This window comes from Polypterus senegalus, chromosome 5, assembly GCF_016835505.1.
Source record: "Polypterus senegalus isolate Bchr_013 chromosome 5, ASM1683550v1, whole genome shotgun sequence".
Taxonomy (NCBI): Eukaryota; Metazoa; Chordata; class Cladistia; order Polypteriformes; family Polypteridae; genus Polypterus; species Polypterus senegalus.
In genome coordinates, this window is record NC_053158.1 from 49576549 (window position 1) to 49603675 (window position 27127).

Sequence of the window (27127 nt, forward strand, 5' to 3'; positions counted from 1 at the left end):
AAAATACAGCAGATATATTTTCTACAGGATGCTCATCTTAGTTTTATTCACTGTTCAATTAACTGTTACAAAAGCACACCTGGACAATATTTGAAATAAACTGCTGCATGTTCTTAAGTATGAATTCCCACTTTCACATTCTATTCCTTAATTGCATGGGCTTTCTTCTTGGGTACTGCTGTTTTCTTCACCCATTCCAAAGACATGCATATTGCAAATTCAAGCTCTAAAAATGATTCAAAAGTGTGACCCATGGTTAATTAGCATCTTGCTGATTTACAGCTTTTGACAGATGTTTGCAACAGCTCCCTACAATCCTACATGGGATAAGGAGGGGAAAGCAATGCATAGATAAAACTAACCCAAGGTAAAAGCAGAAGATATAGTTGATGAGTAAAAGCATTTTAAACCAAGGTTAGAAGTCCCATGTTCAATTACACGCTTGGTTTAGGAGTTTAAAGCAAAGAGTGTTTGTTGCAGCTTACACTCCCCAAAACAGAATTCTAGCTTAAATGTCCGAATTTCACTTTTCTTAAATAAATTATCAAAAAGATTAAAGTAGCTGTTATTTGAAATTTTGTAAACACATTTCTTGGAAGGTTTTGTAAATCTAATTCCTCAAATGTCATTGAACAGACAGTGCAAGCCAAGAGGCAAATTACCTGGAGGTATATTTAAATCCACATCAGCCTAACATTTTTTAAATTTGTACTGTAGTTTAGAGAGGTTGCACCTTCTGTGGTCTCATGTTAATCATGTTTAGCCAACACAAACAGCCAAATGGTCCAGTAACACTTTATGCTTGGTTTCAGCAAGACAAATTTCCTTTAGTTGTACAATCATGCTGAACCTCACTTTCTTCAGAAATGTTTATACTGAAAGTTCAGACAACAAGTACAACCATTTAATAAAACCAAACCTGTGTGTAAAGCCATGCATAAACCCTTAATCCATGGTAGCACCCCTGGGGAAAATGAAGCATACAACAGCAGACCAAAAAAAGCACAACAGTGCTACTGTGTTGACTGTATGGATGCAATACTGTATTCAGGGTATACTGTATATTGGAAATTATCCAAGTCTAAACTAGGAGAAAAAACACTTTTCTTGGTGGCCATTTACAGCAAGTAATTCAACAGTTGGTAGTAAAATAAGAACTTTATTAGCACTGCTTTTAATCAGAGGAGTAGCATACCATATTGGCCAGATTTTCCTTCATGTAGGCCAATCCTACCAGAAATAAATGACCCTTGCCTCAAGTTTGAGGAATTTACCTTGGTTCTGAGGGACTACAGTGGGTACGGAAAGTATTCAGACCCTCTTAAATTTTTTGACTCTGTTATATTGCAGCCATTTGCTAAAATCATTTAAATTTCTCATTAATGTACACAGCACCCCATATTGACAGACAAAAAAATGTTTTTGAAGTTGTTGCCAATTTTTTAAGAGAGAAAAACTGAAATATCACATGGTCATAAGTGTTCAGACCCTTTGTGTGACACTCATATTTAACTCCAAGAAATGCTTTTCATTTCTTCTGATCATCCTTGATCACCTTTGAGTCCAGCTGTGTTTGATTATAAATTGTTTTTTATGTCTGTCAATATGGGGTGCTGTGTGTACATTGAGGGAAAAAAATAATTTACAGTGGGGTGAAAAATTTGCCCCCTTCCTGATTTCTTATTCTTTTGCATGTTTGTCACACAAAATGTTTCTAAAAATCAACCACATTTAACCATTAGTCAAGTAAACACAAAATGCAGTTTTTAAATGATGGTTTTTATTATTTAGAGAGAAAAAAAAATCCAAACCTACATGGCCCTGTGTGAAAGAGCAATTGCCCCCTGAACCTAATAACTGGTTGGGCCACCCTTAGCAGCAATAACTGCAATCAAGTGTTTGCGATAACTTGCAATGAGTCTTTTACAGCGCTCTGGAGGAATTTTGGCCCACTCATCTTTGCAGAATGGTTGTAATTCAGCTTTATTTGAGGGTTTTCTAGCATGAACCGCCTTTTTAAGGTCATGCCATAGCATCTCAATTGGATTCAGGTCAGCACTTTGACTAGGCCACTCCAAAGTCTTCATTTTGTTTTTCTTCAGCCATTCAGAGGTAGATTTGCTGGTGTGTTTTGGGTCATTGTCCTGTTGCAGCACCCAAGATCGCTTCAGCTTGAGTTGACGAACAGATGGCCGGACATTCTCCTTCAGGATTTTTTGGTAGACAGTAGAATTCATGGTTCCATCTATCACAGCAAGCCTTCCAGGTCCTGAAGCAGCAAAACAACCCCAGACCATCACACTACCACCACCATATTTTACTTTTGGTATGATCTTTTTCTGAAATGCTGTGTTCCTTTTACGCCAGATGTAACGGGACATTTGCCTTCCAAAAAGTTAAACTTTTGTCTCATCAGTCCACAAGGTATTTTCCCAAAAGTCTTGGCAATCATTGAGATGTTTCTTAAGCAAAAAAACATTAAGGCTCGTCTCAATTTTGCTAACAGTGGTTTGCGTCTTGCAAATCTGCCATGCAGGCCGTTTTTGCCCAGTCTCTTTATGGTGGAGTCGTGAACACTGACCTTAATTGAGGCAAGTGAGGCCTGCAGTTCTTTAGACGTTGTCCTGAGGTCTTTTGTGACCTCTCGGATGAGTCGCCTCTGCACTCTTGGGGTTATTTTGGTTGGCCGGCCACTCCTGGGAAGGTTCACCACTGTTCCATGTTTTTGCCATTTGTGGATAATGGCTCTCACTGTGGTTCACTGGAGTCCCAAAGCTTTAGAAATGGCGTTATAACCTTTACCAGACTGATAGATCTCAATTACTTCTGTTCTCATTTGTTCCTCAATTTCTTTGGATCTTGGCAGGATGTCTAGCTTTTGAGGTGCTTTTGGTCTACTTCTGTGTCAGGCAGCTCCTATTTAAGTGATTTCTTGATTGAAACAGGTGTGGCAGTAATCAGGCCTGGGGGTGGCTACGAAAATTGAACTCGGGTATGATACACCACAGTTAGGTTATTTTTTAACAAGGGGGCAATTACTTTTTCACACAGGGCCCCATGTAGGTTTGGATTTTTTTTCTCCCTAAATAAAAAACCATCAATTAAAAACTGCATTTTGTGTTTACTTGTGTTATATTTGACTAATGGTTAAATGTGTTTGATGATCAGAAACATTGTGTGTGACAAACATGCAAAAGAATAAGAAATCAGGAAGGGGGCAAATAGTTTCACACCACTGTAAATGATTTTTACTGTTTATGATTTTATTGGCTGCAATATAACAGAGTGAAAAATCGAAGGGGGTCTGAATACTTTCCGTACCCACTATTTGGCCATATCAAAAAAAAAAAAAAAGGCGGCAGTGGCAGCTTACTTTTATAATAGTAGGCCTATATGCATGCATCTTCAAAGCAGCCAGGTAGACATATTTATATGTTTAAAATTAAAGGATGACTTCACATTGTACAGTGGAATTTATCACTGCCAACTAAATAAGCTTTGTCAACCCATGTTATAGCCACTTCAAAGCAGTCTCATTTACAGTACTGGAGTACATATTTCCTCCAAACAGTCTCCCCATGAAAAACCACTGTAAACTATAACAACTTAAGGTTTTTAAAGCAGGCCTATCAAAACAAAATTAACAGGTCACTGCACCAAAAACAAATAGCACATACACATGATTCAAAACCACATGGGGGAAGACTTTAGAAACTTAAGTCCAACATTTCTTGTAGTTCCAGACAGAAGGGGGTTCAAGCCTCAAGTTTATCTAAAAAAAGAAGCAAAACAAAAATTTAACCGCTAGCATCATATGGTATTTACCCCTCTACCTCCAATATAAAAGTTTTTGGGGTTGGTATTTGCTTCCTTTAACTGCCAACAGGACTCCACATGCAGTGCTATACTATAAACAAGGTCAGTTTCTAGGGACTGTATAGGTGGGGAATTGTATGGGACTCTTGACTTTGCATGCCTGAAAGCAGAACACTATTCAAGCATGCTATCCTTCCTATGCCCAAGATCACTCCATGAAAAATGGATACATCTGAGCCAATTCTATTTTTGTCATTCCTTCTAGTTCAGGATCAGCAAACTTTAAATCTGAGATGTGCCAGGAAAGATGGAAGTGGTTATCTTTAGAAAGGCATTGATGTTAACAGTTTGTAATATTCATGGTATTGCTTGTAACTGAAAATTCACTGGTACAACTTGGGGAAGGGGAGTTTGCTGGAAGGTGGTACTGCATTAGCTCTACTATTTGGCATCGCTATGGGTTTTGTTGAAATACACAATCGCCTGCCCAGGAGATTCACTAAAGACATCACAGCTGTCAGTGGTCTATGACAGTTTGTGTGCGTGGGGACACACCCCACTTCAACTACTGACCAAGAACCGCTCCTATTTGCATCTGCCCTGGTAGAACTTTAAATGCTGAAGTCACATCATAGTCACCCAACAAATTAGCAAAAGAGCAACAGCTAAAGAGCATTACTTCATAATTATATGGCAATGGTTCATTTGCTGAAATTTCAGCTAATGCAGCAAATCAAAGCCAGAAGAAATTAACTTCCAATTTCAACTATTACAAACAACCCAAGTAAAGCTAAATGTGGAACAAAGAATTCAAGTTTTGGTCAAAAGAATGTCATGTTGACCATTGAAAAGGTGGAGCACAAGTGGAGGTTTGGAGTTAAGACAGGACTCTAGTACCAGAAATGGATTACATTATGCGGGTAATAATGGTGGCTAACAGTTGGCAAAAGCAAAATAGTATTTGGGGGAACATGGTTGGGTGTGTGCTTGGGGGGGTGGGGAAGACACCCAATATGGATAAATTAAAATATGGCTCGTTTAAAAAAAATCCCTTTTAAAAGCTCAGATTTCACATATTCACCATGGTTATATCAGATGGGTAAACGGCAAAAAGTGATCTCATCATTGCCTGAAAAGGAATTCTTTAACTAGTATACATGAACTTATGAGAACTTCGTTCAATAGAACAGCTGAACTGTGCATAAAATTGTACTTACAACACCAAACACATACTCACCTATACAGCATAAGAACTGGTTTAAGCTGAAGATGGCCATTCTGGATTTCAAATGTACTTTTTCAGTCAGATGTGAACATCTTAATAAAAGAAATACATTTTAAAAATTGCTTGCAATGTAATGGAGCATAGGGCATTAAAAAGTTATTTGCCTGTGACATATAAAATACAAACATTAAATTACACTGACTAAAAGCATTCCAGATAGAATTTAAACAAAACCCACACCACATCCAATTCCCAGGTATTGTTAGTGCAGGTGAAGATCCCTTCTGAAACTCAGTTATTCACATATTCACCATGTACATATCTGATGGGTAAACGGCAAAATGTGATTTCATCACTGTTTCAGTAGAAATTTGTATCAAGAAACATTTGAGTTTGACAATGGCACAAGACGAGTACTACATTAGCTGCTCAATGGCATTTTTCATGTGAAACTAAACATACACTATGATTTTTGAATTTTTGGGGAGTAAGATATAATCAAATTCAAGCACTTTAGACCATATGCTTACTAGCCTAAAGCATCAACTGGATACATCTGCCGAAGTCTATGATTTACAGGTGTAACGTTGGCAAATTAACATGGAGTTCAAACCAACAATATTAAGCCTTAAATCTAACAGTCGTAAGAGCCAATATGATATTACTGGAAATGATCAGGCATTATAAACCATCTCCATTAAACTCAATGGTCTTGAGCATAATAGTTAATCATTTGCCTACAAATATTACATCATTCCATTCCAGTTTACTGAACAGTTAGGCTACATTTGGTAACAATTCATCATACCATATCTGCTTTTGGGGAAAAATCCGAGCAAGGTATAAGGAATTCAGTAATTCCACTGTGTTATCTGGTCTTTAGCTGCTCACACATGGGGAGCACCTGCACCACACTGTTGGTGTGTGTGGACAAATTTCATCATCAAGAAATATACTGTACGAAACCACCAAGCTCTAGTGACCCAAAACTAATAGACTTGAAGATGCTTCATTAGCAACATGTGAAGCATACTCGGATCAGCAGCCAGATTTTTTTTTCCTCTATAAAAAACACACCATTTAGGGTGGTTAAACTTTGTGCAATTGATCGCTGAAATTTAACACATCAAGGGTGATTAATCTACAGCTACAATAAATTGCATATGCTTAATAACAAACTTAAACTTTTACTTCTGCATCTTGGACACACTCATGGCATAGTCTGACAGAGTCAATTACACAATTGAAGTTTCATTAAAGATGCAGAATCCTTTATTATAGTGATACTCAAGTGGAAGATGTGCAGTCAACTAGGAGAGGGGAAAGAGGGAAGAAAAAAAAAAAAAAACCAGAGGCAGACGCTTTGTGCCAACAGCTTTTGACAAAAACAAAAGGTTCTACGTTTACCCTGAAAAAAATACCTGATGTTTAATGCTGTTGAGATTTAAGCTCATAGTGCATTAGGATCTTAAAAAAAAAAACACACCACACACACATTCTGATCAGAGACAAATCCACATATCACATCAGAATGACTTATGTTGAAGGCTTAAAGACTATAATGAGTTTGTTTCAAAGAGGAAAAAAAAATTAACTGAACTACTATTCATTTTTTTCTCCAACACTTTAATGCTGACTTAAAAGGCAGTAAACCGTGCCGATTTCAAACAGTTTAGACACAGAAAAAAAGAATAATTTTGTGTAAAGGTGGCACTGTGGTCTGGTAGTATATTTAACAAAATGACACGCAACTTTACTCCCATTTCACAGATATAGGTGAGCAAAAAAAACCACACCCCTGACGACATAATTGAGGCTGGCTGGCCATTATGACATGCCAAATTAAGCTCACCATCTGCAGTTTTGTTTTCAACTACAATGTCATAGTATGGCAGGCACCCCACTTTCAATGCATCCTTCAAATTTACAAGTGGAATTAAGTTAGCCTTGATGAAAGTACTGTCTACATACTTGGTTTTAAAACAAGACCATGTGCAAAAAGGCCATAAAATCCCACAACCTAACATACCTCATAACTGCCCCATCATGTCTTTATGCAGTAAAGGTACATTTTCAAACCTAAAACCTGGTTTAGAAGTGCGTCATCAGTACATATCCAGCGATTTTATTCTGTGGGTCTTTGTGCATTTAAGTTCATGAACTACTTATGTCTCAAGTGACTGGAATTAATTCCCTTAACACCAAGGTGTTACCAGCAGAGGTGAGCCATATGTAAATACAAACAGCAGTACTGCTCTGCCAGTATGTGAAAAGCTATAAGTGGGATACAGTTCAAGCTTAGAAAGACTGAGAAACTGTTGGAAAGACAAAAACATAATACACTACAGAAAAAGCACCAACATAACACTAAGTTCTATGCTCATGCCTATAACTGTCCTCTCTAAAGTTGCATTAGTCATTTTCAAAACAATGTACAAGAGACATCCAAGGATTGACAAAAACAAAAAAAACCCATCTAATACTCACTGCTTCTCAGTATCACGTTCACTATGCTAACTGTAAAGCCGATTTAAAATGACAATGTTGTATCAAAAACTATAGTCACAAAATGGGAACACGTGGTTTAGAAAAATCTAAATTAAACAGGTCAAGGTGTCACAAGATCCCAAAAAGTGAGATATCTAGCACCTTGTTACACAAGGAGTCACAGTTTAAAGCAATATGGCATTCACTTCAACAAAATTGGGTTTTGGTGGTGTACAAGTAAAACTATTCAAATGGCCATAGTACAGGTTATTTGAAGATTTCTAAATGGTAGAGTGGGAAGAGAGAAAAAAAAAACCCAGAGGACAAGCTACTTGGATAAGGCTATTAACAGCTGAGGAAGAGACATTTACAGAAAAGATATTGATTTTGTCTCAGACATGGCCATAATTATTCAGCAATAAAAAAAAATGAAAGCTTGACAAGCATGAAGAAGGATGAGCCAAAGATCAAAGGTCACCCAAGACAGCTTGGTTGCAGAAACCCTGCCACAAGTCACCATGTTTCTACAAAAAGCTCAACTTAATGTCAGGACCTCTGCCAAGACCATAACCCCTCAGAGACAGGGATGGGGGGGTCTGCATTTCTACAATAAACCACGGTGGTGCTATTCTCCCAGGCCACAAACAGTGGGAAAAGTGACTGTCTGGTCAAAGGCACTGGATAGAGCTTGGACAACAATGGCCTACATAAAGCAGCAATTTATCATTTCTGAGACAACCAGCTGTTCCAATGATTTATGGGGACATTCAAGAAACAAACTTTTTATTCACACTTTAGCTGCATACATAGCACTCTTATTTGTAAAATGATCGATACAAAACAAGTTAAAGCTTTTGCCCCATAGGACCAAAGCACAATAGATTAGTACCATATTGCTATACTACAATAACCAATACAGAATGAACTTAAAGGTTAAGAAATATTCTCAAGGTAGACTCCCTACAAGGAGAACAATGACAAGGAAATAAACTGATGAGCAAGATGACAATGCTACTAATTACATTGTTCCATTGTCCTAAAATGCATTCTCACCTAGAGAATGATCAGTATTCAAATAGGGATCCACATTTGAGTTATTACAAGGTAAAAACCAACGCTCAGATATAAACTGCATTTAGTTACTCCAAACATTCTGCAATGCTTTTTTTTTTTTATATAAACAAACTTCTTTTGACATACCACTTTTACCATCAGTATTTTTGTAAATTTGAACAGAAAACATACTAGCAAGCTGGATACGCTTCTATTTCTTAAATATCATCCACCCCCTGAAATTTTTCATAACAGATGCCGTTTAGGGACCTAAAGTTTCATGATCATATTTAAGCACTTCTCCAGATCTTGAAAAGTACTGTTCTGCCGAGGATCCCATTCTAATTCACCCCAAAGCACAGATACAACTACCTTATGCTACAATAGTTAAGCATTCGTCATAGCAATCAGGCTTTTCTCTCATTTAAAAAAAAAAAAAAAAACAAAAACCACAAACTTTGTTTTTCCTTTCATCATAGTGACTTTATAACTGCTATTTTAAAAGAGACTGAACACCACCAGGAATTATCCGTGAGTTACATCATCCAACAAGCATTTTCATGAGCAATGATGGGTTGAAAGAAAGAAAAAAAAAAAAAAAAAAAAAGCCATTCTCGTTATTTCAGCTACAACTGATTACATTTTTTGCTTTTCCAATTGAAGAATAGGCAGGTGAAGTGACTTGCACATGTCAGTAGTAGGACTTAAAGTTCAAAGTCTAACTGCACCATAGTGCCTTGCACTTTCCCCATTACATTTACAGAAATTTAGTTGCCATGGGAAAGAATTGCTAAATTCAAATGTCGGGTAACTATAATGCAACATTTACTGTTTTGTCACTTTATGAAACACACTGACTCACAGTGCCTTAATTTACGAGATGAGAAATGTACACTTCTGGCTTCTGAGAGCTAAAAGCATTGTTAAGACAATGATTAATGTGCAAAATGTACAGGTTGCAATCAAAATTAAATATTTGAAGCTATGTTAAACATCAGTCAAACCTCTCTTTTGGCTTACTTGACAGACCTAACTCCGCAGTTGAAACAGTGACTAATCAGCTGTACCGTCACACTAGGGACACATACTAATGTAAACATAAGGTATCATTTATAATATGTAAAAAAACTTATCTAAATTTTCAACAAAAAAGTTGTTGATTTACCATTTTTGATCCACCAAGTTTAGCATGATTATTAACTTTCATCTTAAAACAACATGTTACAAAATTCTCATGTTTGTAAATAGACATAATTAGGACTGACCAGACGTGCTAGATGGTTCATAGAGTGTTCTACTATAATTAGTAATTACAAACAAACTTAACACAATTTTTTTTTTTTTTTATAAAAACACAAACTGGGTTGCAGTGTACCACCATGGGTGTGTCTATATTTGCAGCCACCATACAAGACGGACTACTGCAGAGGGTAGCAATGTCTGCTAGCAACTGCAGCTAATGATCAGGAGATATGGCATATGTGGTGTTAAAGTACAGATGAGCGGTCCCACATTCTTAAATCAGGATCTATTCACTGGTGGTGTACTGGCAGTTTAAAACTTAATTGTACAGATGTCAGTACAGTACATACTCACCACCAATTCATGGACTATCATAGTCATGGAGCTTGAAGGCAAAGGTTTCTTGTGGTTGATACCTGGCGTGTTCTCCACTGGAGGGAACAACATTTAGTGGTTTGTCCATGACCTTGCTGCAGGCATCATGCGTTTATATGATAGCATCTACACATAAGTAAAAACAAGAAATTACCTTCAGGTTTTCCCTTTATTTCAAAAATGTACTTTTTTCTTTTTTTTTTTTTTTACACTTAACCCCTTAAAAATAAGCAAATATCTGGGGTAGGAATGACCATTGGCACAATGAGATTATATAAAGATATTGGTGCGTCCAGATTTTTGACCGTTATACATGGTTTTCCTTAGCGTTCCAATTTTCCACTTTCAAAAACAATTATTCGACACAAAAATGCTAAACTTGTTGTAATGTGTTAAAATTCAATTGAAAGGCTGAACTGTGTCAGTGTATTGTCCAGTTTTATGAAGTTAAACATGGAGGTGAGGATGTGGCAAATCACTTAATACAGGTTAAATCCTGTTACAGCAAACGTCAAAGTAACATTTTCAGAATATTTTATGGGCCCAGATAAATGTTCATAGAATATGTTAGAAGAATCTCAATTGAAAGAGACAGTCTGTTGGGAAATTTTCAGTCTCAGGTAGTCTTATCTAGTATGTAAACATGACATCATACACATAACCGAAATCAGAGTCCGTGCTCCACAAAGCATCCGTGTGGGTACTTGTGTGGATACTGTACTGTTCAAGTTTCATAACTCTTCTCAAAGTTCTTTGAGATGAACCAAAAAAGGAGAGAAATGGCATCAGTTAGGCTGAAAGAAAAAAAAAAAAAAACCACACAATCCTGGAGAAACTGGACTCGAGTGAAAAATGACATGGTGAAAGCGTTTTAGAATCTCTCCATCTTCACTCAGACTCATTTTCATACCTGTACTAAAAATTACATCTAACATGTTTTCAAATAAAATATACAGGTACAGTCAAGCTTTGGTCGGAGAGTGACACGAGACAGGAAGAGTCCAGGTTTTCAAGGAAAATACAGGTATTTTATTACTGTAAAGAGAAGGCAGGTAAAATCTCAAGACTTCAATCACCTCTGTCATGGTTCCTAACAGCTTTTTCTGAATGTCCTGCTTTAGCTCCCATCTTCAAATTAGATCATCAGTGGCTCAGAATTACAGCTGCAGCAGACAGTGTCTGGAGAAGACATCAGGAGAGTGTGAGGAAGAGCAGATCAAAGCCCGCTGTTAAATGTTAAAGACATTGTGCGACAAGCATGGTACACAGTAATCCTGATCCTGCACGGGACAATCAATTGCTTTTTGGTTTACCAGGCACAGCACAACAGCTACATAGCTGTCCATGTGCAGCTGCCAATATACACAGTAAATTGATGGCGGCCCCGGTGACAATACTAGACATTCCCTCCCCCCCAATGTTTGTTATAACTAAATATTTTTATGGTCCTGCGAGTTTCATTAGAATGGGATTCCACCTAGATAAGGTGTCATTTTTACAAGCATGTTAACTTGCACCCCAAGATTCAAAAGTTTGGTCAATCACATTTATCAGCTCAGCATAGGCCATCTATATTCACATATGGTTAAATGTTAGCCTTTAGCCTACTTTGCTTGGTTTAACCTAACCTGGCTTGTCACCCACTTGTTTCCCCAATAACTACTTTGCCCAGATTCTTAAGTTCACTGCATAGAAGACACATTATCTACTTGCCATTTTATTCACGTTGCACCTTTATCTGAAATGTGTTGTATAAAATTTACCATTCATTCATAAGCTCACATAAATATTAAATTATGGAGTTTGCATACCAACAATCTTTCAAAAGAAACCACCACTATTAAATATCCAATGAACATCCGGTATCTAGCTCATCTAAATGAAGACTGCTAGTTGTCTTATCATAAGGGAACAGAATCTCAATGAACACTTTCAGGAAAGGAATTTGTCTTGTTCTAGTGAGATGATCCCTGATGTCTGTAGGACTGTCAACCAATAAATGAGGAGTTTCCTAATATAAGGCACATTTATTAAATATAAAAAAAGGGCAAAATGTTTAATTTTATGCAAAGAAATTGTAAACTTATGGAAGTTTTTTTTTTTTTTTTAATTTAACAGCTGCATAAAAGCCTTTAACACACAAAATCAAGTGATTATGGGGCAAATGTCAGGAGGCACAGCTGATTTGCAGTATGGAGGTTGTGGGTTCACTTCCCAGGTATTCTCTTGAAAGAAAGGGCTGTGAGTACTAATAAAAGCACAATATATATGTAAAGAATTATTAAAAGCAAAAAAACTACTGGAGGAGAAAAAACTTCTGGGAAGTAATACAAATTTAGTAGATTAATATAAAAAGCTCAATTTACTAACCTTTGCAGCAAAGGAATTCTTCTAAGCTGAAGTTGTTCATTAATTCATAATTTCAACATTTCATATCTGAAAGAAAGAAAGGCAAACCTTGATACCATATACCAAAGTGTCATTACACATAATTAAGAGCACTTCTCGGTGGGGGGTGTTGGGGGAGAGAAACACTAGTGAAGCAGGGATGGGGCAATATAGGCAAAAGATTGATAAGATAATTTTAACCTTTTTAATAAAACTAAAAGCAAAAATCAGCTTTTTGTTGCTGAAACTGAAAATATGGTCGCCATTTTTAACAGCCTGTACCTTAAACAATTATCATATGTAAATTATACCAAGTGTCAGAACTTTGGCTAATGTTTAAAATTTGTTTTACCCGCCATTTTAACTGGATTTCAGTCTATTATTTAAGTCCAGGGGATTGATGGGAGAGAACTTGATCCCTAGTACACAAAGTACCACCACCTAATCACTACTTACATTTTTAGTTTACTTTGTGTACACTGAATAGGATTCTACTTTGCTATAGATTTTATAATCTTGCTTTCATGTAAAATAGGGCAAGGACTACCTCCCACTCATTAAGATTATGAAAAGGAAGACTGCAACGGAGAATCACTAGAAAAGTGATGTAATGTGCCAGTGGCTTAACACTCTGTCACACAATTGAACCTGTCTCATGTAGCTGCTGGCTTGATGCATAATGCCTTAACAATAGTCGACGTCGACTACAAAAAAATCTTCTGACGCAGATTTTTTATTGTCAACGTGTCAAACAGAACCTTCAATAGAGGTTCTAGTCACAAAGAACCACATTGGTTTTTGTAACTGCAATGCACTACATGAACATCTGGGGGCAGTATTGTTTGTCAAGACTGCACACAGTCCCACCAAGGAAAAACAACATCTGAGGAGATGAATGTAGATGTAAATAAACTTGGCTGCAATGGCAAGTCGGACGGGGAGAAGGAGATGGCAAAAAAATTGGGACAGAAACTTTCTAAAGTGTGGGAGCACTTCATCGAAAAAGAAAAAAAGTTGAATGCATATTATGCAAAGTGGAGCTTTCTTTTCATGGCAGCACCACCGCAATGCGTTAGCATCTGAAACACAAGCATCCTGGAGCTGTGATGCTGCAGTCTCTTCAGAATTTATGCGGGAGCTTTAGTTAGGGTCAGATCAGGAGAGGAGGGAGAGCGTGAACGAGACTGAGAAAATAAAAGTGAAAAAAGCTAACTTTTACAAGTAACAAATTTACACCCAATCTGTTTTCAAATAATACTGCATTAATGCGATGTTTTCTGATTGGTACTATTCAGGTCATACAATGATTTCTTCAAAATGTCACATATTTGTTTCTTCCCCCCACGGTGCTGCACGCTGACACCAGAAGGCATGAGCTTATTCAGTGCTAGCAGAAGCATGCAGGTGGTCGGTTGCTTGTGCTACAAGAAGCTTGACCTGGCGGCGATCAAAGCACATGTACTGTGTAAGGCATGTATGGGGTCCACTGAGAAAAGAGCGTTCATTGCTCACCTTGCAGAGGAACATTCTTTCCTCTGCATGTCCTGGAGTCCTGTGCAGACTGGGCAAGATCGGGGGTGGGGGAGAACGCGGTCACTAATTACTACCGCAAGAAGGTACGCAAATGAATATGAATAATATTGCATCTGTGCCACAATGTACTATAAAGGTCATAAAATGAATAATTCCAAATATATATACCTATGTCTCTTTTGTCAGTGTGGCTTTGACATCACGGGCCATAAGGCGCATACTAATTCAGCGTAAGAAGGAACACAATGAGATGCGAGTAAGGCAGATTCACCAGCGTTTGTGTTTCAGCCTTTATCAATCCATACCAGAGAACTCCCAGTGCGATTATTTCAAACACCACTTACATCTACAGTTTCAGATAAAAAGTAACAGCGTCAGATTCCTGGGGTGGCGGTAGTATGTATCGTGACTGTGAGAATAAAAGTGAAAAAAAAAAATCTTTTACAAGTTCTATACATTTACAGTAGCTGTTACAGACAAATTAAATGTATGCGTTTACTGTATAATATTAACAATAAGAGCAACTCACTACTCAAAACGTTAACTATCCGTCAGGATAGTCAGGATCGAACCGGGGGACTCTCGATTATAAGTCAGCAATTCCTACCGCTGCACCATGAAGCTACTGCATTGTTCTTGAACCTTTTGTGAAAGTGTTTATTTGCTCTTTGCACTTCATGGCTTTACACATTATATAGCTTGTGTCTACATTTTCTCATTTATTACTAAAGTATGAAAAACGTTTGTTTTAACAATGTATTTTTGGTTAAATTAAAACGCACTTTTTGTTTAAAGACTACAGGCACTTTAGTTTGTATTGTTTAATGTATTTTTTATTGTGATGGTCACACTAATATAACATCTGATTTTCAAATTCACATGTTTCACTAGTTATTTTAAATTTATTAATTTTAATCGTGTTAATGCAGAGAGATCAGAATGACATTCACAGGTGGACAGATGAGGTAAGACATGTACTGGAGCCCAAAACAGGATATGCAACCACAGGTCGCAGGCATCAAAATAGTCAGGCATGAAATCATGACTACTCAAAAAATAAACTGAATAGTCGACTACCAAAATAATTAGTTGCAGCCCTACTAAACAATGAGGTATAATTAAACCTATTCAGGAAATAAAATTGATTGGCTTATACAAATGCTTAAACAATAGTTCACCTAGCCCTAATATGAAATACAATAGAATGAGCTCTTCCTGGTTGACTAAAAGCACTCCTGATCATGAAATACCATACACCCCAATTACCAGGTATGGGCTTCGAGTAGCAAGTACCAGTGAACATCCCTGCTGAAACTCAGATACTCACATATTCACCACGGTCATATCTGACGGGTAAACGGCAAAATGTGATTTCATCACTGCTTCAGTAGGAATTTGCATTTCAAGAACGCTTACATTCTGTACAGAGAGATGGATGGAGCGGAGAGAAATGGATACTTTATTAAGCCTTCTTTTGCTTGCAAGTTCTGCTTAATACCCATCTCTCCAACTCATTCAGATAATCCCATCTTCAATTCAAAAAGCTCAATGCCATACAAACAAGCTTATGCTGCATGCACTGCTGATTTTCCTGATTTACTTATATACAACAAATACTAAGGGCTGTCTGTCACTTGAACTTAAAAACCACTGGCCTTGAACATTGATCTTGGTCAAAATTAAAAGCTTGTGCTGTTATAGCTGTAACAAGATCCACAAGCTTGTCATACAGGCAACGTTGGCCACATAAAATGGGCTTTGAATCTTTCACAAGTACCTGTGCAGCCACATGTATATAGAGAGAAAAACTACCAGCTGTTTGGATACTGCAAAACCTTGGTGTAGTAACCACAAGCGCAGGAGCCACTTTTTCCAGCCAGGACAAAAAGGTCAAATGTTGTAACATTTTAACCAAAAAAAAAGCATTTCACTTGCTGTGAGCCTACAACTCACATGCAGATTATGCAACACTCGTAACATGAGATTTTTCTCATGGAAATTTTTATATTTGCTGTGGTCCATCATTGGTTATCTGTTCTCCATGAAAACAAGATTAATAGGTTCTGTCATCACTACAAACTACAGGAGTTAAACAAAACGTAAAAAGTATCTTTGGATTCAGCATTCCATTAAAAATATGGTAAATGGAGCCGATTTGATATACTATTTTCTAAACACTTAATCCTGAGCAGGGGTTTTTAGAGATTTCATTAAAAAAATAAAATACACAGCATAGACTCTGCTATTGCAACGCTGAAACATATTAGTATTCTGGAAAGAATAAAAAGGGCTGCTGTGTTCAGATACGTTTGGAAGAAAGTAATCTAATCCGTTGCACCTACATTTACGTATTTTAGATATGCCATTTTGACAAAGATATTTAAGTTTTGTTTAAAACAAAATTTTGAAAATCTAATAGTCTATTTCTGAGGAAAGAGATGATAGTTTAAAAAAAAAAAAAAGTTTACTATTGCATTCTGATAAAGCAAAAAAAAAAAAAACTGAACTACAACTGACTATGCACCCTTGACAGGCAAACAATTATACTTAAACAGCATTTGTGACTTGCCACAAATCTTGGTACCTATAATCACAGTGGTAACACTCAAGTATGCTCTTTCATAGACTTCAGGCCTTTTTTCCCAGGCAATTGGGACTGCTCGTTTTAAGCAAACCTATTTCCCAGAATATTTATGCATCAACTCAGAAATCAAACGTCTTACACTCTTGAATTTTTTTAAATTACAGTATCAGATGGGTAAAGGTTTATTTTGCTTTTTAAATTTGTTAGTTATTTAATCAGAGTTCAGCATTTAAAGATATAGAAGAAAAATTCTACCTACCTAAAACCCCTCATGAAAAAAAAAAACGGGATGGATATTTGAAGAGTAAACCGAAAGACAATGATTACACTTTATATTGCGTATGTTAAAGATCCATCAACAACAAATAAAAATATTTTGAACAATTATTAAAGTTGAATATGTCGGACTCTCCAGGCGCATGAATAAAAAAGTACCACTTCCGGTTAGCGGAAATGGCTCAAAAGTTGATAGAAATCTACGTTATGAATCAAAATACTTGAATGCAAAATTTGGTTGATCCAAGTGAAAGCGCACGGAAGTTATCGTGTTTACATACACAGGCATAAATTCCAAAAATGGTATTTTCGGAGGCAGGGAGGTTTAAAACATCCGAGATTCCGGAAAAACACGTGGCCGAATTTGTGGAGGATTACATACGGGAAAGTACACCAAAACAACGAAATCTATTAATGGGAAGGGACTCGGTGATTGCTTTGGGCTGCCACATGTGGCCGTACGACTGATAAATTATATTATGGAACCAGCTGTATTCTCATCTTTTCTTACTTTTGCATGGGTTAGGATGGTCTTCGCTTATGCCTTTTCTAACCAATATATTAAAACGTGTTTCTTGCCAGCGTTTAAGTCTTAGAATGTGAAAGAAAAAGCCACCCAAATAGAAATCTATAATGTCCCTACCATCTGAGCACATGTTGATGATCTTAAGGCGGGGCCTTAAGGGTTCATACAGCCCAGTACGGATGGATATTACCTGTAGATAACCCGGTTCTTCACTAGTTATTTGTAATACACCATCGCATAATGCATTAAAAGGGCACCTGCCTTGACACGTCACCAGTTATTTGAATTACCATGTTAAGGCAAAGCGAACAGAAAGATGCAAACTAGCCCACCAAAGGCCTTTTAGTAAGGCCTTAGCACAACGCAAGACTTTCACTATGGCGAGCATGCGTTAGTTACACCTCTACAATTTGCACTGAACGATGTTTCCTGATACTGCAAGACATGCGATTCACATGTAACAGACAAGGAGACAACCGAATACAAGCCGTAATACACACCATAATAGTGAAAAAAGGTACAAAATGAAAAACTATAAAAAGTGATTAAGAAGTAAGTCTAGAGTTAAAATAAAGGGGAAAAAATTACACGACTGCTCGATTTAAATCGTGCAAATATAACAGCAAACTCTGACGCCTCACTGTGTAGAACCCCAACAAAACTTACCGCGAAAAGCAGCAGACGGCCTGGGGACGCCTTTTCAAATGCAACGATGGAAATAAAAAAAGAAGTTGGTTCGGAAACGTTATAAAGATTTGCACAAAGCATAGCTGGTTGTTCAATATAAATGTTTGTCTAATTCTTGTTCTGTTTAATATAATAATAAAAAAAACAGCAAAAACCCCGCAGTCTTCTGCACGTGGCCACCTCTCTGCTTCAAATAGCTGTTAAAGAAAGAAATAAGAGCGGAAACGAATATCTGACCTTTACGTCTTTACGCAATACCACGGAGTGGGACGAGTCCTTTAGAAAATTGACACCAGCTCTATCCAATCAGAGCTTCAAGATTTTGGCGGGAGTGTTACTCAGTCGCTGAATGGTAATTAGAATTGTACGATGATCTTTGTTAGGACACTGTCTGTCACTAAACGAACGTGTAACAGCAATGGCAGCTGAGTTTTTTTTAAGTAACGCTTTGAGTCAAAAAATATACGTTTGTGTTTCATTTAACTGCTTCTTTAATTACTCCTTTCGTTTTGCATGTAAGTCAAATATGAAAGCCAGTACACGTTATTAATGTGTTTCCAAGTGTTTTTTCACCTTTATCCCTGTTATTGGCCCCTGTTGGATTTCAGTTCGAATGTTGCATCGCTTCAATATGTATTAAGATGGAGAAGTAAGACAAAAGCTATAGACTGACAATTCTGATTTTCTGAACATTTTGGAAGGTCTTGCTTTTTTTACAAGGATTTCACAGGTAAGAATGTAATAGGTGTGATTTCTGCAATTGACACCCCATTTAACACTAGGTGGACTTTTTATATTTAACTATAGATTGGTGAGTATGTAGTCACTATAGGCTAATTCCAAAAGATTATGCTGAAGTCAAGAAATGGTAGGATTTAAATATTTGTAAACAGATGGACAGCTACAAGATGTTTTCTTTCTTAACAATTGTGAGCATGTTGAGCAGACCTCATAGTCAGAAAAGAACCAGCACAGTCCAAATTAGGGTTAGGAAGGATATTTTGTTAAATAATGACTACACACTGCATTAAATGGAAGACAACATAACGCCTAAACACAAATAAAGCCTAGTATGTATTGGTAGGCCTATCTATCTCAGTATTAATAGTGTGCCTTACTTCCTGCCTCCCAGCCAATGTGGCCTTGGCCTCCACCACCTCCTCCTCCTCCTCCTCCTCCTCTTCCTCCTAACAACTTGCCTCTGCCCATCTCTACTTATCTCCCAAATCCAGGCCCATCAGACTGAGGAGGTGGAGAACATTTAAAGGCAAACCTGGACAATACTTCAGGCACCACTCCATTCTGGTAGAAACCCTGGTTTGCCATTATTACAATGAGGACTCCCCTAAACCAAACATTTCACAGCAGCCCATGTGGGTACTTCACGTTTAACTGCAGAAAATATACTGAGGGAATATAGTTCTTTTTAACCTAGCCTGGGGCCAAAAATCTGTCTGTATGACATTCCAGCTGGGTCATAGCATAATGCCAAGATGTGTACTGCTGTACATTTCACACATTCTGCCTGCTTTGTGCTTTACACAAAACAATTATAAGGAATATAGTGGCAAAGGCAATCCAGTGACCTACTTTATTAAAGCACAAAAATCCAATTTTTGTAATTCATACAGTGATATATATTACATAACATTACACAACATTACCAAATCAGCTTAATCCAATTCACGGTCACAGAGAACTGGAGCTTATACCCGGTCAGGTATCAGCCCTGGATAGAGCACCAGTCCATTGCAGGGTTCACACACAACACTCCTATTCAAATGGAGATAATTTAAAATCACAAATTAATCAAACATGTATGTTTGAAGATGTAGACGGAAAATCAGTAGTACCCTGAAAACAGTTAGCACAGACACATGGAGAATTACCTTGTCATTCATTCACTCATTAATTTTTCCAAACCTTTTCAGGGCATCTAAGCCCACCCCAGCAACATCTGGAATAATGTTGAGATCTTAATCCATTAAAGTCGATCATACAATATTTGTTTAGGTACATTATGCAACATAATCTGTGTATCTTTAGACTGTGGAAGGAAACACAATCACAATAAAGCAACTCATGCAGATACAAAGAAAAAGTTCAACTTCATGTAAACAGAAACTGAGTCAGAATTTGATCTACAACTACAGGGGTTGTGAGGCAGGAGAGCATATTATACAATGTACTGTTTATAATTCTATCTGAAATGTGGTATTTTGTTAGCATATGGATTTGTCTGAAATTATGGTTTTGTGGTGAATTGTACACAGTTATAGATACTAGTGTGATTAGTAACATCCATCCATCCATTTTCCAACCATAATGATTCCAATTTTGAAAAGTAATGTAGTTTGGTCATAGAATACAAATATGCCTGTTTCAGTTCCTGCTTCAAAATCCACGGTGTAAGTTATTTAACTGCCTGTGCTGCAGTTGTAAGAAAAATTCTGCATGTGTAAACACCTGTACAGTATATCTGTCCTTGTGAAGAGTCCAGGGATGGTGTTCACTATAGAAAGGCACCATTTAAAATAAAAAGCCTTAGTTTGTACTTCTACTTTGCTGTCATTTATTTGGTCTATATCCTTGTTGCCTAGGCAAGTGGCTAAGGTGTTGCCAGTTTAATTCCCACATCCAGTCCATCATGGGGTCCCTGAGCGAACTGCTTAACTTGCCTGTGCCCCAAGTGGAGATGTATACATTTGTTGTACAGTTATTCTGTACTTGTTAAATGATGTAGTGTTCTTCACTGTAGATAAATGGTACAGCTGAAATATATGTATTTGTTTTACAGTGATTCTGTACTTGTGACTTAGTGTTCTTCACTGTAGGTGCTGTAAATGGTACAGTGAACTAATATTTGAGGCTGCTGCTAAATTAGAGAACAGCTCTTATGTTATCCCTCTGATTACATTTCAGCTTGTGAAGAATTATTTATTGAACTTTGTCAATTTAAAACATATAGTGTAGTTATGACTTGTATCTTGCATTTTTTATTATCATTGTTACACAAAATTGTTACCAACTAGTTGTACATTCATTTACAGAAGTAGTGCTGACAATTATACATGAGCCTTTAATAAGAATTTAATAACACCGGTGTTCAGAGTTTTACTACTTTTGCATGTGTGGTTTTGTCATTGTAAACAGAGTGTTTCCTCACTGATAAAAAAAAGAATAGCCATAGCCCTGCAAAAATCACCAATATTTTAATACGTGGGTAAACTCCTGTTTCTCATTTTACGTACAAAGTGATTCAAATGCCTTTAATTGTCTCAACTAAGAACCTTTTTTTGCAATTTGATTTTTACTCGTATCTAAGATTAAAATTATATATACAGTATATATGTTTTAAAAGTGGAACCAAAATTATTATTTGAATTATATAAAGGAACATACCACTATAAAGATTTATTTAACATTTTCTAGATTAGGAAAACACAGCTGGGATGACCTCACTCTGTTTCCTCCGTCTCTAGCTTATTCATCAATGGCAACACAACTGTCATCACTCGTCGAGGTTAATGCAGGCGAAAATGCTTGATCCAAATGACGCTTTGCTTTGTGCCTCATATCTCTCCCGCAGCTGTCCCATGTCTGCTTTCTGGCTCAGAAGTTCTTTATATTAATATCACATTGATTAGATGATCTTTCTCTGCAGAACAAAAGAAGAAACCCAGGAAATTGAGGTCAATATATAAATTAATTTCAATAGCAGTATCATTAAATTGTACCATAAACAATTTAGAAGGACCCCAATGTATCCTGTAATTCTGGTAGACCCATGAAGTCACAACAATTAGTAATAGATTAGAATGCTTCTAGCATAAGAAATCAATTGCACTGTTTCAAACTGTTTTCATATTTAATATTAACATGGAAATACTCCATTCAAAGCTCTTTAAAAAGACTTAAAGGTGTATCTTTTATATCATTCACAACAGTGTCACTGTAAGGTAGCTGAATGATTACATTAAAATTATTTATTTTATCCTTCATTGCTTCCTATTAAGAAAATTACCCTAATAGGAAACTAAAGCGTGCAATCAATCTTCTAAATTCAGCTTGTCATATTTGGAGCTTTAGTGACTGACATGAGCTCATTTAAACACCAGTGGAAATGTATCAAACAAAGTGATAATATCATATCTAACTAATAATACAAGTAATTGTCAATCTCACACAACATTTTTTTCCCCTTGGGGAAGCAATAGGTTTGTTGTAATTTCAGACATGGGATGTCAAATCTGTCAGTTATCAGGGAACATTTGAAGCAGTGACTATTGTTTTTTTTAGTGGATTGTAAGGTTTCCTGCATTTAAAAAAAATCAAATGTAAAATAATAGAATAGGTACCTTTTTATTACTTGACCCTAATTTATATGATTACAGACACTGTTTTAAGTGAGAGTGTTTGGTATTGAACAAATACAAAATTGGACCTCATATATTGTTGTCAAAAGCTCTAAAATAAATTAGAGAGTATTGTAGCTTGCTCTCTAATACCACCAGTAAGCACTCATTCAATCAGTATCTGTAACCACTTTGTCCATTTCATGGTCACTGGGAGAGTTTCACGTTGAGGTGGTTTACTTGGTTGATTCCCGTGCCCCCTTGAATGAGTCCACCAATCTGTCCAGTTTTACTATAATAAGTTACAGTATTAACTGAAAAAAATCTGAACAAATCTTCTTCATAGCAATCATTTTAATGCTGGTGTTTATTATGGAATATTTTGTCCTAAGGTAGGTTCATGCTTATGTACTTAATATTTGTATTATATCAGAATAGGGTAAACCTGGTGATGCAGTACCTAATGCTCCAGAGTTTTGACTTCAGATTTCAGCCTGATGACTGGCTTTGTGAAGTTTGCATTTCATCCCAGTATCTTTGTGAGTTTTCCCCAGCACTCTGCTCCTCCACATGCAAAACATTGTGAGTGTTATAGTAGTTGATGACTCTTAAATTGAGAGGTGAGTGAGTGTGGGGGTATGTAAATGAGCCCTCCGAAAGCATAGACTCTGGCTCCCTGTGATCGTAGACTGGAGTAAATTGCTTTGAAAATGAAATCAATACTTTCAGGCACATTTAGCTTTTTTTTTTTACTATTATTCTTTATTTTGCAGAGCTTTTTATTCAATATGACTTACAATAAAAATAATAAATATACTGTACATAAAATACATTTGAATATTTGGAAAAATACAAAATTAACAAATGAGAAAGGGCAAAAGTTGGAAGCAGAGAAACAGAAATACATTAGGCCAGTTTCAAAGTGGTTTTTAACTCACGTTTTGTCAGCTTCTTGCTAATCAAGTACTCCAGCAAATGATAAAATACTTATTAAAACAAATGAAATATACATTAAGTATTGGTGCTAAAGGATATTTGAGTAATGTTGTACATATGGAAGTCCAGTAGTTTGTCAAAATATTAATGTTATATGGCACAATACTGAGAAAAAATATAGTAGTGCTTAATAGATGCAGTGTTAAAAAAATCATGGTGTACATCAAGACGTAGCACATTGCTCTAAAGACCTAAAATCAACAAACAAATGACATATATGTCAAAATTTGCCATTTAAACATACCCTGCATTTCTAAATAAACTGAAATTGTATCTTGAAAAACTGAAGGCAGTTTTTTTCTGAAATGTAGAATATTCATGGTTTTCATAATAGTAGTTCTTACATTTTACTGGTAACAAAAGACTAACACATTTTCAACAGAGTTAACAAAGAGATATGTCATTGTGCATGTGGAAAAAGAAAACAGGAAAATGTTATGTACATGCTCCGTGTGAAAACAGCCTTAACCTATTTTTGCATACATTTTCATTGCAAGAAAAATCAAAACTGCAACATTTAACAATTAAATGTTTATTTTTTTAGATTTCTTTTGCTATATAACTGCTTAGTGTCTTATTGGCTAAGTGTTGTTTCCAAATTGTCTTTTAATAATTACTTCAAAACAAGAAATGGTTCAGTGAAAATTGTTACTTTTGCATTTTGACACCTCTAATTGTACAGTAAATTTATACATTTTTTCTTTCACTCCCTATAATAAATGATTTACAAAAAAATGAATTAAATAGAATAAAACATGGATGAGCAGTAATAAGAAATTTCTTAAATGTACATCATTTAGTTTATTTAGCATTTTAAATGGCAGTGACTCATGCCTCTACATTTGTGGTTAATTGTATACTTTATTTATAATTGTTTACTTTATTGTAATTACAATTTAAAAAGTCTAAAAAGAACAAAATATTCACATTTCACATAATTTGATAAGTGCTGTACAAGTTTTTATAGAAAGTTGTGTTCTCAGGTTTGTACACCAGTTGATATTTCAAATTGAGTTTAAAATACATAGATTTCTGTTGAGATTTCCTCCCTTTACACAGTTGCTTTTAAGATAACCCTTTCACATTTGGTTCTCTTCTGGAAGAAAAGACAACAATATGTTCCCTCAATAAAAGAAAAAAATGCACCTAAACATCATTCTGGCCAACTTTCTGCTAGCAAAACACAACCATTTTCAACATACCTAATCTCAGTCTTTGCACCCCTCAATCCAGCCTCACAGAGCCTCTAACGACCTTCATTTTCACACCACAAGATGCTTGCTACTTCCTACTCAGGATCTATTACTCACTGCAACATTTTAGTTTTGCACCCAATAAAATACATATAGTAAATATTCTGTTTTCTGAGGAGTTCAACTTATAGCCATAAAGCCTGTAGTTTATTATTATAATGTAGATTACATCTCAAAAAGCATTACTGTAATATAGCCCCCCCACCACTGAAAACAAATTCTGTATAAGTATTTATTGTTTGAGGAAACGAAACCTTACACAGACTGGCATTGGCTAGGGGCCACAGCCGCACCACTCTAGGGACTTGTTTTTTTTCCATCCCAGCTTCTCCATGTTCAACTTTCAGGAGTGTCTTGGTATAAACAAGTACTAAGTGTGGGTGTGCATGAGTGTGTCTGGTATTGCACTCGGTTAGTTCCTGACTCTCTTTTGATGCAGCCAGATGAGTCTTTAGCTCCCTGCAGCTCTCTATCTGATATAGTAATTGTCATGTCATTTTCAAACCCCCCAGACCGGGGGAGGTGGTCAGACTGGAGCCAATCCCAGCTAGCATAGGGTACAAGCCTGGAACAAATCAGGGTGCACAGGGTGCTAGTCTATTTCAGGATAAAAACGCTCACCCCCCCTCAAACAAAATTAATTCAAAATACCACTACAGAAGTCAACTGACTTGTGCTGTATTTATTAATTCTGGTACTATGTACTTCATTGTGTGTGGCTTAAAAAAAAATACATAAAGCATTTCAGTGCTGGAGGAGTTTTCTAATGAAATTTGACGGTTTAAAATGGTTTGCCTGCCTCCTTGCCAATATTTTAATCCTCAAATGAGTACTATCCCAAACATGATGGCAGGTTAAAACAAATAGATTGTCTTTTGTAAAACAAACCACATCACACAGGAAATGTTTGGATTGATTTTCAAAATTAATTGCAACTGAACAGAGATCTGCATCTCAGTAATGTCCTTACAGTGGTGATGGTACAGCTTACGATTATATATATATATATATATATATATATATAAATAAACCACTTTAAGCTACAGTATATTCCAGCATAGTTGACTTCATGACATTTTTACAAGGTTTTTAAGCAGCACACTGGTCAAATTCAATTTGCAAAAGAATGAATTATTTGCTTAAAAACAACAGTTTGTCTCAATCTCTTTAGTAAGTGTTTCAAAATCACATTGTAGTAATTGAACCTTTTGAGCACAGGTCATTTTAGGAATGCATTACAGAGAATTAAAAATGTTAAAACTTTGTATTCTCTGTAATAGCATGTTCTCTGCCATTTATGATACCATTTTTTTTCAATACATCTTTCTAAGCTAGGACTTGGGGATTTCTTGTGGTAGGAATTCGTATTTTAACAGCAAACTGCAGCAGCCACCTATATAAAAGATATAATGATAGCCATATAGCTGCACCTACCCTTGCTTCCAATATGCAAGATTTCTCTCCGCCCTCATTTTTGAATAGCTATATTTTGCATGGTGATCATGTAGAGTCAGTATCTAACATTGTGGCTGATATTTAAGGTAGAAATACTGTATATTGGTTCAAATGTTTTAATCATGTTTACAATTTTTTATTTTTAAAAGATGGGTATAAAAGGGTAGACACCCAAGAAAGAAAAAAAAATCCAGATATACAAAATAGTAATTTGTTACCATAACATTTAAATATCTTCAGTTAAATAGCAGATGTTTTAAAATTCTTAAAGCAACCACATTTAAAGGAAAAAATACCCACAATACACTTTACATTTTTCAGTTTATTACAAATACAGCCACCTTTCTAAAACAATAAATTAACAATAATAAATCTGCAGAACTGACTATTTTCACATCAATATCTTGAAATATCCAATATTTACAAATATTTACAAATGAAAAAAAAAAAACTTTCATTCAGCATACCAACATTGTTGAGTGCCTGACAGTACACTTAACATGACAAATGTTTACCTATGCAGACATGCATTTAGTGCAAATTGTTTAAGTGAAAGTGCATAGCTATCCAGTCAAGCAAGGCTGCTGCTTTTCTTTAAAAAGAAGTAGAACTGCTAAAAGCTCACAAGTGCATATACTGTAGTCCAGTGGTGGGCTTGGTAAAGCACAAAAATCAAGCAACTAAAATATACTGTTTCAGGAAAGTAATTGTTGTCACATTCATCTAATAGGAAATTATTAAAGCAATAATAAATCAAACCTTAATTTGCAGGCTGACAATTTTCCAAGTTTTTACTTCCAAAGCAAAAACCATTCCCAAATAAGTGTATTTAACCAAGAGAGATTATTCAACATATTAAAACTCATGTTTTAATTA

General features: G+C 36.1%; 1 long non-coding RNA gene across 1 annotated transcript; it reads right to left on the bottom strand.

Moving 5' to 3' along the window:
* Positions 1–3282: 3282 nt before the first annotated feature.
* LOC120530268 lies at positions 3283–18341 on the bottom strand. The gene is made up of 6 exons (XR_005633933.1): positions 18172–18341; positions 12569–12634; positions 11275–11377; positions 10178–10324; positions 5054–5133; positions 3283–3772 (listed from the first exon to the last, which is right to left on the bottom strand). It is a non-coding gene; the product is annotated as an uncharacterized LOC120530268 (long non-coding RNA).
* Between the last annotated feature and the right edge of the window lie 8786 nt (positions 18342–27127).